At 37.3% G+C, this 12,869-nt stretch overlaps 1 protein-coding gene across 6 annotated transcripts in view; it reads left to right on the forward strand.

The window, feature by feature from the left end:
• The window catches only part of UBR3 (ubiquitin protein ligase E3 component n-recognin 3), a 113,988-nt gene that overhangs the window by 822 nt on the left and 100,297 nt on the right, over window positions 1-12,869 (forward strand). The gene's annotated exons all lie outside the window — the stretch shown is intronic.

Genomic DNA, 12,869 nt, shown 5'->3' on the forward strand with positions numbered 1-12,869 from the left:
CCAGCCCCGGCGGTGGCTCGGCGAGGTGGCTTCCTTCTATGTTGATGTGTGTGTGCCTTTTTTTAGGACACTAACGCAAATCTCATTGCCCTTGCGGTGAGTGTTGCCCTTCGGGGGAGTTGATAAGGCTGAGGGCATCGGGAGGCAGTACCTGTCAGCTCCCAGCTGGTTGCCTTGGCCTAGCACAGCAAACCAAGAAGTGTCTCCAAGTAGTTTTGGACTTGACGGGAGAAAATACACAGAAATAAATTGATTGAGCAGGAGAGAGGCAAATTAATGTATTTTCCCAGACAGTGGTTCATCTTGCTTTCTTTTTTTGCTGTTCTCAGTTCTAAAGTCAAGGAGTTCAGTAACTCTTGGATGAGTGCAACAGGACAGGGTTTTGGGGAAGTCAGACGTCCTTTGGGTTGTGTGAGCATGCATACCTGTGGAAGGCAAGACTTAAATACTGGCTCAGAAGAAGAGGAATGTGGTGCCTCGTTGTAGCCTTCTTTGTTTCCCATGGTAAAAGTCAACCAATTATTGGGTGGAGGTGAAACCTAGCCAGTAAACTCCAAAAATTCACAAAAGGATGTCTTTTTTTGGAGATCCCTGTGTTCCTGATCATTTGCGTTTGAGTGAGGCTTTTGACTAGCTTTCTAGAAGAGTCTGTGTCTTGATTGTCTTAGCCTTGGTGAGATGGCATACTCTCATAAGAGCTGTCTCATCTCTTCCTAATAAATCTTGAGATGTGGCGTACCTAGCAGAGAATGTATAGAAATATTGAAACATTTTCCTTGAATCTTTTCATGTTTTTAACGTTTACTTAATAGTCCTTCTGTTTTTTGCATTTCTACTCTTGAGATTTCACTAGTTCACTTTGTGTCTGTAGTCATCCTCCCTCACTAGGCCTTGACATGGCTTCATTCTTTGTATCTTGTTAGGTTTTTTTGCCCTCTTTTGTTTCTCATACTACCAGCCTTCGTCATCTCTTCGTTCTTCATTTTTGACGGATCTTATCCTTCCATTGGAGGGAGTCTACTTTTAGGATTTTTTTCTTCCTTTTGTTTTCAGTAATCTTCAACGGTTTCAGGGGGCTACTCCTGAAGTGATTCTTTATCAGTTCTTCTTCAGCTTCTGTAGATTCTACTGTTCTCAGTATCACTGAAGTAATAGTTCCCCTTCGTCTTGAGAAGTAAGAAGAAAAATTCAATGTCACTCTTCCAGTGCTGTGTGGGATAGATTTAGGGCTCCTCTTAGTGGTAGGATTTTTATAGAACACAGACAGATTCACCTACTTTAAGTAAACATTAAAATAACTTCTGATACTGCTCACATCCTAGAGTTTATAGGTTTCACAATTGCCTTTTCCTATTTTAAACAGTTTTCTTCTTCAAGAAGGACGGTTTAATAATGAAAAAATAAAAAATGCTGTTAAATTTTCAGTGTAAACAGATGCAAGTCCTGAGGGGCTAAGAAGTCTCCTCCTTTCTCTGTTATGTTTATGCTTCTTATTACTTTTAATAGTAGAATTTGAGAGTAAGTTATCTCTGGGTGTTTGGGAGGTTTGATTGTTCTAGATAAGGAATTCCTTAGTAGCTATTCAGGAATAACACTCTTGAATCAAGCAGTAGATTTTCTAGTCCACGTGGACGTACAGGAGAACAGTCCATGACAGTATTTGAGATGCCTGCACTCAACATAAGGTCATTCCTGCTTATCTGAAGAATTTATGTTAAGCCAGTGCAATCAGGTGAACTAGGAACTTTGTTTGCTGTGCAAGACTAAGTTAAGCTTAAACCAATGTAAAAGCATTAATGTGTGCAAACACACAGTGCTGCCTGTTGACATGAATTGCTTCAATACGGCATGTTTAGATAAACTGATCTAACTGTGTATACAAATCAATATCACTGTTACAAAGGTAATGCTTTACATGTTAAAGTTAGGAGGCCTTTGTGGTAGAGTCAGGAAACTGGAGTGCATCTAGCCCGATATAACCTTGGCCACCACAGCCTAGACTTCTATTAATAGCAAGGGAATCAAATGTGGAGCCTACTTATGAACTTTATCTACCATCTGCCCGGTCAGATAAAATTTTGTGTAGATAACTGAATACGAATATTGTAGTAACAGCAATTTGTTTCTGTTGGTTTTTGTTATCTGCGATCCATGTTCAGAGGTTTTTGATTTGAGCCATCTCAAAATATACTTCTGATGACATTAGTTAACTGATCTGGAATATCTTTTCATTTGCTTTAAGGATGTAAATCTAGAGATGGTTTGGTCTGGGTATAAGGATGTGTGTTAATCTTTTTATTACTAATGACATCTATAATTTAATTTTTAGAGCTAATTTGGTGTTAATTTTTTATTTCTGATGCCTTTCTATAAGGAAGCTGGAATATAGTTTAATAGATGGGTGTTGATTTCTTTTAGGTACTTTGTGCAATTTGCATTTAATTTAGAAAAATCATATTGCCACACTCTTGAACTTTTTGATTTGCATGCAAATTTCAGCAGTTTTGGTGAAGTTATTTGCAATTGGTCTGATCCGCTACAGTATACCTTAGACTTTAGCAAAATATGTAATGTTGCTGGTTGTTAAAGCGTTAAAAACTGGAACTGTGGCAAGGTTTAATAGATTTTAAGATCCCGTGTCATGTCAGTAGGTGAAAATAATTTATAGTCCTTTCCCATATGGTATCTAGCCATGGCAAATGACATTTTGCAGTTCCATCAGAGATAATAATGTTTTGAAGAAGGCAAAATCTTTGGTTCTGAGGCATTTATAGTACACATATGCTCATAATTCAGCAGATGAGTTCATCTGTTGGAGGAAAAATAGAAACCATGCATTTGGATAGGGGAAAAGTCAGATGAGTAGTTCTTGGTTAGTGGATGGTCTCATGTTATAATGAAACTTGACAGTTTATAAAATAGGCTTGAGGAAAGCAATATGCCATGTGGTTGTAATAAGAGTATAACTAGTCGGTAATCTGTTACTGATGAGTACTGTCTTGTTCCTGTGGCTGTCTTGTTCTGTTTCCCCTTTGAGTCTGTAGACAATAACTTGATACACTAGAGAGCCTATACACTTCGGCTATTTCATTCCCCTGTGTCCTGTTTCTGAGTATGTCTCACTGTGTGTTGACTTATTTGTTAAATTAATCATGTGGGAAGCAGATGTTTTAGTGCTGCATTACAGTACAAAGAGAATAATATCTCCATCAAGAGCTGCGTGTCCCGAAAGGCAAAAAGCCAGGTTAAGAATTTGATCAAGCAGACTTTTGCATTGGTGTTTGCTGTGTATTTGCAGGTAGTTATGGCAACCACTGGCTCCATTGACAAAGGATTGCCTTTCTTATGACTTGTATCAAAGGGTGTAAGAAATTATCAATTACCACTTGCAACAGTGGGCCATTTCTTTATGACTAGGCACGTGTAGGGTATAAAAACCTACAGTTACAAGAAAGGTAACTTACAGATTGATGTTAAGTGCCAGGTGTTCAAAAGCACTTCTAGCTACCTACGTCTAAGCTTTCTGCAGTTCTGCCTCTAATCGATTTAGTTCTATGTCTTAGAATGTACATCAGTGTAGGTATCATGGAGATCCTGTCTGTGCTACACATTGCATCAGGCTTCTCTCTTGTATTTTTCTTTTTTTTTCCCCCCATAGTGTTTCCCTAGGAGACTCATGTATCTTTTAGGTCTGCCATGATCCCTTAGGAAAGGGCTGCTAAATTCTTTTTGCCTCCTCTCCCTGCCAGTGAGCATGAGAAGTATATTCTTAGTTTTTAGCCTGCTATTTTTCTTCTGCTTTCATTCATTTAGAATTGTCTCTGTTTCTTTCAGTGCATTAAGATGTTTGCACCTGGTAAATATTATTGAATAATTTTAGTTAAACTAGACAATAGATACCTATTATTTATTACCTTTCCTGCTCTGTCCTCATCACCTTTTTTCCCTCCTTTTGACTTGATTCCTCATTTTATCCCTTTTTAGAGTTCCTTTACAGGTACTTTTTTCAGTAGAAATGGTCTTCCTATGCTCTTTGGGAACTGTTGAAGAATCTATTAAATTTTTTTTACTTTCTGTTACTAAGTAAAGGACTTTTGTCCTGTTCTAGACTTGAGAAAAAATTAACAAATAGAATGATGATAAAAAACCAAAGTAGTTGTTGTTGGGAAAGTATTATAATACATACTTTTGCATTTATTCTATTCATGTTCATCAGGCAAGTCTCTTTTGTCATCTTGGGTTGTAGCAACTGTGATCCACTTAGAACTAAGTCAGATCTATCTGTCCCTGGATTCTGGGGCGTACTGGTAATAACTATTTTACTGGCATTAATTAGATTGTGTGGTTATTTTATGGAGTGTATTGCAACAGTGAATCACCCGTTTAGCATGCATATAGTGTGTTGCTGCTTCAAGGTTGTCCCTTCCAGTGTGACTAGCAATTCGATTCTTTAACAGCAGAGAAGAGGTTTCAGTTCTCCAGGACCTAGTCTAGGTTTTGTCATGCAGGTTCAAGGAGGGGAGGACACTCTTTTAGACCTTTCTTCAAGAAGCTACTAAAACAGATGTTTTATCAACAGGCTGAGACTTTACACATTGTCAAAGAGTTTAGCCTCTGAGTATTACAAAACTATATAAGAAAGTCCTTATGTTCAGGATTGTTGAGCTGGTTATAAACGATGTTCTGTAGGGTCCTTTATCAAATCCATGCAGCTTCTCTGATTTTTGAAGTTCTTTCAGGTACCAAGGACTTCTGTCTGAAAGGGACTGAGGAGTCTGAGCTGTACTGTCTGTTAGCTTGGCATGAGAGTCTAAATAAACCCATGGTCGCTCATGGTGGTGGGTGTGACTCTTCAGAATAAAAACTCCACTATCAGATCTTCCACATAAAAGGTACAGGAATTCATGCTGGGCTTGACACTCACCACAGCGTTTCAAAGAACCACAGTTACAGTGCCGTAAATAATTGATTCCCTCTGCCCTCCCCACCTCCCCCAGATGAAAAGCTCGTTATTTTATATTACTGCTTAGGATTCCACAGTAACAGTAGCTTTTGCAAAACTTAAGGTTAGGTCTTTTCTTTGGAAAGAAAAATAGTTTTCAGACTTAATAACCACAGTGATCACAGTCAGTTCACAAACCTGCCTATCTTGATTTCTTTTAAGTGTCTCTAATTAGGACTACATCATCCTGTAAATCAGTTGCTGCAGTGTCTTCCAAGTGGTTAACAACCAAGTGATAATTTTGAATTACAGCTTTTAGAGCTGTGGCCTGACTAGATGCCATGTACTTTATACATGCATCAGGAGTAACATGCAGTTGTTTCAAAGATGTCAATAAGATACCCAAATGTATCTAGATGTATAATTATAAACATTTAGAAGCTGTGTTTTTCATTGATCAAATTTAAAATCAATGATGGTTCTACCCCAAAGCTTTTACAGACAAGACCTGTATGGTTTGCAGAACAGAACACTACTGAAGACTGAGCTCACAGGATAGGACTGGTGTATATCTTGCTTTGTCTGAAATTGGCTTGTGTATTATATGACTTGTCCATTGCTTTGTAATATATGTTGGTATACATTCAATTCAAGAACTGGTGTTTTGGAGGTGAAAATAGTCCTGTGTAGATTTGGGCTGACAGGTGTTGATTTTCAGTTTGTTTGCTTTGATCCAACAAACTTCTCCTTTTATCCCTTTTGTGAAACTGTACTCTGTCTGGGATTCTAAGTTTGCTACGTCAGGGTGGAGGGTTATTTGTCTGGTACGTATCTGATCTACATAGAGCTGTCAATGGATCTGTTAGCAACAGAATAAACGTGATTTTGGGTGTATGGGAATACATTCTTAAAGAATTTTTGGCTCAGATCTTTCTTAATAACAAGTAATATAGTTTGATTCAGAGTTCAAGCCATTCTTCTTTATCACTTACAGAATATCAGAATTTTACATGTTAAAATAGTCTTGCAAGTATATCTGACAACCACAAGTGATTTAAAATAATAGTATCCCAGGTGCCTTCCTCTGTGGAGCATTCTGGTAGTAAACTTAGAAAACAGTATGATGAATTTTCTTTACATCAAAATAATAGAGATGGCCATCTGGCTCTTACAATAACAAAGACTGTATAATGAATTCTGTTACCTTCATCAAGATGCATTTCTCCATTTCTTCACAGTGCCTGCAGCAATAACAGCTTTGGCCTGAATCTCAGGGACACTTACCTTTCTGAGAAAACCTCAAATTACATATATAGGCAATTTGTTGATAGGAAACCAGGTCACAGTGGTATTTTAAGCTTAAGTTGATAGTTTTTATCAAAATCCATACATCTTACTCAAATCCTGAAGAAATGAAGGTTGCTTTTACATTTGTCTACCGCTATAGAGTAATTTAGAACGTTGTTAAATGAAGGTTTGGGGCCAAAATATTACATGCAATATGTTTGACTTGCTTAAATTTTGGTGGGGAGATTTTCTTACAAAAATATTTTTGTTGATTTTATTTTGGAAGCTTGGTTTTAGATCTTTAAGTGAAAGATGTGCTGTCCATGTGGTTTAAGATAGATAATTGATGGGATCCTGAAAGGAACGGGTCATCAGGACTGTATGAGAACTAATGGTTTGGGGAGAGTGAGGACCACGGAAAGATGACTCTGATGAGGGCTCAAGACCAGACATTCTGTTGTATCTGTTTGTCTCTCAGACCTGCTTTTGAAGTCAGATGGGAATTCTGCCATGTGTATGTTGTATAAGGCTAAGAACTCTGAATAATCAGATTCTAAAAGTTATGAAATTAAGCAACCAGAACCAGAATATGCATTGGATTTTATTTTCTGTATCTTTAGCTCCATATTTAAGAAAAAACCCCAAAACTAAACCTTCAGACTCCATACTGCAAAATTGAACATATTTTTCTTGAGGACTTTTTTAATGTTAACTGTCATGAAGATTGCCTTTTAGAGTTGCATTTGAAGAATATTCTTGTCAATGCCTTCTTCAGTAGTAGTAAGTTTAATTGCTCATTTAAGAATTACTGTTCCTTTTCTCAACTGGAGAGGCTGCAGTTCCCATTGGACAAAAATGGTTAGAGACTGTATTCAAACATACAAATGGATGAATTAAGATAATTTAAATAATTTTAATATTGCCATTAACAGCATAACTGAAGCACTTCTAACTTGTAAGGGTTTTACTTTGCAATCACTAGGCACAAAAGAGAATGAGTTAGCTGTATATCTGTTACTATATAAATACATTTTAAGTTGTGTAAATGGAGGCTTTTTGACCAAACGAGGTAAATGTCAGCTGTACTTAGATGCAATTGCAGAACAGGAATTAGATCCCAAAACATCCACCCTTAGAAAGACAGTATTTTTGCAGCAGAAGACTGTGTTACTCTTTTGAATTACTTTATTATCTATTAAAATGCTCAAATCCCACAGCTTTGTGGGTCCATTCAACCAATCAATGAGCTCAGCTTCAGCTCTACTCAGAGATCCATTCCTTCTCATTCTCACTGTATTTCTAAGGTCTTACAATTGAAGCTGACAGTTCTTCTGTTTCTGATTGATAGTGGACACTTGTATATTAATGAAACTCATTGTAGTTTTAGCTACTGTACAAGATGTTCATGTCTGAGGACTAATGGAGACCAGTAGAAATGCTTTTCAGTGGAGATTCTTTGTCTGCTTTTTTCTTTGAACTGGAGAGCTTGCTTCACTGATGGGTGCTTAAATGTAGCACTGAGCACCAGGGGAGCTTCTGGTGACTCACTACCTCTCTTTCTGCTGTTCTGGAAGGACTGGAATAATTTGTAAGTGTCTAATCTGCAATTTCTAGCCTCCTAACCTGGCCAACCAGCTTTCCCATGAAAGCTCAGAGCCTGGAAAGATGTCCTTTAAAGGTGTTCAGTGTCTTTTCTTCTTGAGTAGCCATTACTACTTCTGCCTTGTTTCACTGTCCTCCACTATTGACTCTAGTGTCTCTACTTCAGAGCTTTTCTGGTTGGAAAGGCTAGACTGGCATCTTTCCCAATAGCTTTGCTTCTCATTGCAATCCTTATTAGCAGAAATGCAAGTATTCAGTTCTGTCTCTGAACTGCTCAGTAGCTTGCAGCTTTCTTAAAGAGCAGAGCTGTCATTCAGGCCTTAAAGTCATTACCACATTAATTCACTTTTGAAGCTTGTTTTGCAGGTGAAGGGAATTTAACTATTGAAATTTAATTACTAGAGTGTGTATGAGAAACACACAAAACTTAATTTTCAGAGGAGTGGTTAGTTTATTTCTCACCATTTCTTCAGAATTACTGTTGTGAGACAGTGGATTTACATGAAGCAAAGCTGCAATGTATGAAAGTCCTTTTTCATCAAAATAATTTACTAATCCTGGTCATGCAAGTTGTATTTTGTTCTGAATTAAGAGTTGTTTTCATGTTAACTACAAAAGCAGGAAAAAACATTTTGCCAGTGTGTAAAGAATGAAAAATAATTTTGCAAGAATTCTGAGACAGATGCAGCACTCAAAAAGTGTTTTGCATCTTGCATTAATTTTACAGATACAGTGTATGTAAGAGTAGTATTTATGTATTTAGTTTTACACTTTTTAAACTTTGTGTTGAATTATTTTACTCATGTTTTTGGAATACTATGTGAAATGCTAGATGACATTCAGGCCTGCGGTATACAGTGTGAAATGTATGTAATGTCTTAAAAGCTCAGTTTTGCTGTGACTTACTGTTGCTGAATTGAAGAGTCAACTCAAGTTTACTTTCTTTGCTTTGGAGTTGTTTTCCAGTAGTTTTTGTTTGTGTCCTGTCACCTGGGTCCCAGGTTCTTGTCCCTAAGACTTCTGTTGGAGTGAGGTACTCATAGTGCTGTAAGACTTGTGAAAATGGAATACCTGCTTCTGACTGCTTTATGATCCACTTATAACAAATGATTTTTAAACGTGGGAAGGCAAGGCACAAAATAGCAAGAGAAAAGTGAGGGTAAAGATGATCCGTGTATGCATGAACTTACGTCAAGTTTCTGGGATGCAGCTGATACTTGAGACACTGTGGAATGTAGTGGAAGGATGGCTGAGCAAATGTTCAAAAGCTGTAAAGGTGTGGTCTTGCTGGTACTGAAGACTTTTATCAGCTTTTGTAATAACTGAGGAAGTTTAAAAATTTTCCTTTGCAGTTCTGGAGTTTTCGTTACAGCCAGCCTTGTATCTATCTGATGTGCTAATTGGCCAGGACAGCATACTCCTGCATTGTTTATTTTTTAGTTTGTTTGTGATTTTTTTGTTTGCGGGTCTTTTTTTTTTGGTCATTCTCCATTTTGTTCCTTGTCAGGTGAAGGAGGAAAGGGCTGATGACAGGATGATTTGAGGATTTCAGTGGGATTTCCAAGTAGGCAGGTCTGTGAGGTTTGGATTTAAGCTGACCCAACATTTTTTTTTTTCCTGAAGCAAATAATTTCTGCGAGCTTAGCTTCTGAGCTGGTTTAACATAGTGTCAACTGACTACCAGTGCTAGAACAAAGATGCGGTCTGAAGACAAGAATTGTGGCAGGACTGACCTAGTTCAACTTAAACAGTTGTGAAACTGTAACCTAAAGAAAAGGAGTTATTTTATCAGAAGCCAATTCTACAATACAGTTTTGAAATTCCCAGTAGAATTATTCGAGATGGAAATAGTAGGAGAGAATGGAATAAATCTAGAAAGTCTAAAGTGAAGTTTTTTCCAGAAGATGTTAATGCCACATATTAATATTACATAGTGTTCTTTACTCATGTGGATGTCTGCAGTGGTCTATATATTACAAGAAATATATCAATGCAGCATAATGATTTTCAGGAATTATATTTGAAGTCAGGTGGACAAGATTACTTGTTAAAACTCCGTTTTTATTTAACTGCAGGTTACTGTGTTACTCTCTCCCTTTGCTAAAATTAGCCTTGTCTTTTGGTAAAAAAGTAATTTCAAAGTTAGCAAACTGCATAGAAGATCAAACTCCAGGATAGATTTTGGAACTGGAGAAAAAAATAAGTAGAAATGATGATTTTGTCTCACTGTAGACCTATATTTTAGTATGTCCATGTTAGACCTTCAGCGAGACAGGACTTCAGTATCTCTGGTTAATGAATTGACACTCACTGAAATACTCTTGTTCTTAAAGCTCATTGTGGTATAATAGTAAAAATATCTACAAGGAAGACTATAGCACAACCAGTATGAGGTACTAAAGATTAAATAGGAGCTACAGACTTGTTGGAAAAAGTATTTTGCAATATTGAAATAATGCAGTAAAGCATAGATTAAAGTGATATCAGTTATTTAGTCATTCTTATTTGTAGTTAAGTTTTGAGCTTCTTCAGGGAAAAAAAAATTCTTAGCTAGATGATATCCACGTTTCCTTATGACTCCTGCCTGCTCCAGGTGGTGGGTTTCTGAGTCTTGATGTTATGAGGAGGAATTTCTGAAAATGCTTGTTTTAGTCTTGGAAGCATTTTGAAATGTACATTTATTTAGACAGACAATTCTTTAATTGATGCTGTGGTAAGGACACTTTTTTTAGAAGTATAAGGAAATGATTATGGAACATATCTGATGTCTGTCCAGCCACTGTGTAGCCTTTGGAGAACTTTGTGACGGATATATCTGCCTGTATAGGAAGTTTCAACTTGTTTCTTCCTTGGCACAGCCTGGGTTTCTGGCTCTTCTTTAGTCAAAACAGCTGTTGTTTTAACTCTGAAGATCTTCCAAGTCCTTGACTGGTATTTTGGTCAGTATCTGTAGAAGACTTGTATAGCAATCTGAAAAGGCAGTGGAGATTTGAGCACAACAGAGTACAGGTAGTTCAGGATTGTGGAAGTACTGTATGGTGACAGGATTGTTTTTTTGTAATTCAGTGTAAAACACTCTCATATTTGAGCTCAGTAAGATTTCTTCAGCCTGATTTATAAATAATAAAATATGAACATTGGCTTTCTGGATCATTGTGACTTAAATTAATTCTTGCCCTTGAAATTCAATATGGCTTGTGCAGTGGCAAGTCATAGTCATGACACTAAGGACATTTCTAACTGTTAGTTAAGAACAGCTACAGTAGTATATTAATTTCAGACAATACTTTAATACCACAGTCTTTGGACTGTAAATACAGAATGTAGCTCATCTCGTGAAAAGATTAGGGCCTGATATCTAGAAATCGTTTCCTGTTTGGAACTGCTGTAGTTTTCACATTAAGCAGTGAAAGGATGTTTCCTTACAGTGAACTGAATTTGAGTTCTTCCTTGATTTTCCATAATCTATATAAATATAATAATAATAACACATCTTTTAAACTAATGGTGCTTTCTTGGTAATTTTAAGAGAAGACATGATTCGTAACCTTCAGCTACAGGATATGTTAAATTTAGGATAATTAAACCATAGGCTGATTCACAGGTGGTATGCTGACATAGGCTTCTTGGGAAGCAGAGCTTTTTATTTTCTGTGGAAGGAAGCCTTGTGTTTAGCAGAAGCTGAGATTCAAAATTACTTTGAATTTTGTTACTGTGGCTTCCTTAGCTTGTGTTCAGAACCAGTGAAAATGTCTTTTGGATGAATGCAAATTATAAGAGAGGACAATTGTGCTCTGTAGTAATTCTTTCAAGTTTTACTTTTGATTTCTTCTTTTAAGTATATTGGTGAGAGGGAAACCAAATGCCTTTAAGGTAATAAATGAGGTACTATATTACAGGATAGGTCAAGCCAGGTTTGTGATTTATGGCAGTTCAGTTTTCTGTATGGGGATAAGACAAAAGTAAATGACAGAAGTGAAATAGTGAATGACTTTTGATAACCTATGTGAATGTAATTTTCAAAAATCATAGAATCGTTACAGTTGGAAAAGACCTTTGAGATCATCAAGTCCAACCACTAACCTCACACTGCCAGGCTCATCACTAAACTAAACTGTATCCCTCAGCACTGCATGTACATATCTTTCGAGTATCTGTGGGGCAGGGCAGCCCATTCCAATGCTTAGTAACTCTCTCAGTGAAAAACTTTTTCCTAATGTCCAATCTAAACCTCTCATGGAAAAACTTGATCCCATTTCCTTGTGTCCTATCATTCATTACTGGAAAGAAGAGGTCGACCCCCACCTCACTACAACCCCCTTTCAGGTAGTTGTAGAGAGTGATCATATCTTGTCTCAGCTTCCTCTGATTGTACTCAGTAGTCCAGCAGTCCATCAGTCCAGCTGTCTCAGCCACTCCTCATTAGACTTGTGCTCCAGACCCTTCACCAGCTTTATTGCCCATCTCTGGACACTCCCCAGCATCTCAGTGTCCTTCTTGTAGTGAGGAGCTTTCAAGCCACTCTGCACCAAGCCTGTAGCATTGCGTGGAGTTGTTGTGACTGAAATGCCCGACCTGGCACTTGGCCTTGTTGAACCTCATAGAACGTAAATGACAAAAGCGAAAATCATCTGATTATGCATTAATTAACAGAAAACTGTCAGTCATCACTGAGCTCTTTCTGTCAGTCACTTTTCCCCACACCCAGAGATGGATAGACTGTCTATACAAACTCAAATCATCTGGCTACTACTCTACTTGTTTACCTTTTCTTAATAAAACGTGTCATGTGTGAGAGCAAACAAGAAGCTCTTAGTCTTTAGTCTTGTGAAGATGCCAGCCATTCTTCTGAAAATGCCATAACTAGTCTTGTGTGTGCTGTGGTTTTTTGTTTTGTTTTTTTCACCTCTAAATTTAGGTACTTGTTTTGTGGCTTTCTTTTATTTCTGTCATCTCTTAAAAGGTAATACTTTAATGGTCCTTGAATAAGAAAGGCTTATGTTGTAGAAAGTATCAGACAACTTCTGGAAAATATGGC

This window comes from Colius striatus, chromosome 11 (assembly GCF_028858725.1).
Source record: "Colius striatus isolate bColStr4 chromosome 11, bColStr4.1.hap1, whole genome shotgun sequence".
Classification (NCBI taxonomy): Eukaryota; Metazoa; Chordata; class Aves; order Coliiformes; family Coliidae; genus Colius; species Colius striatus.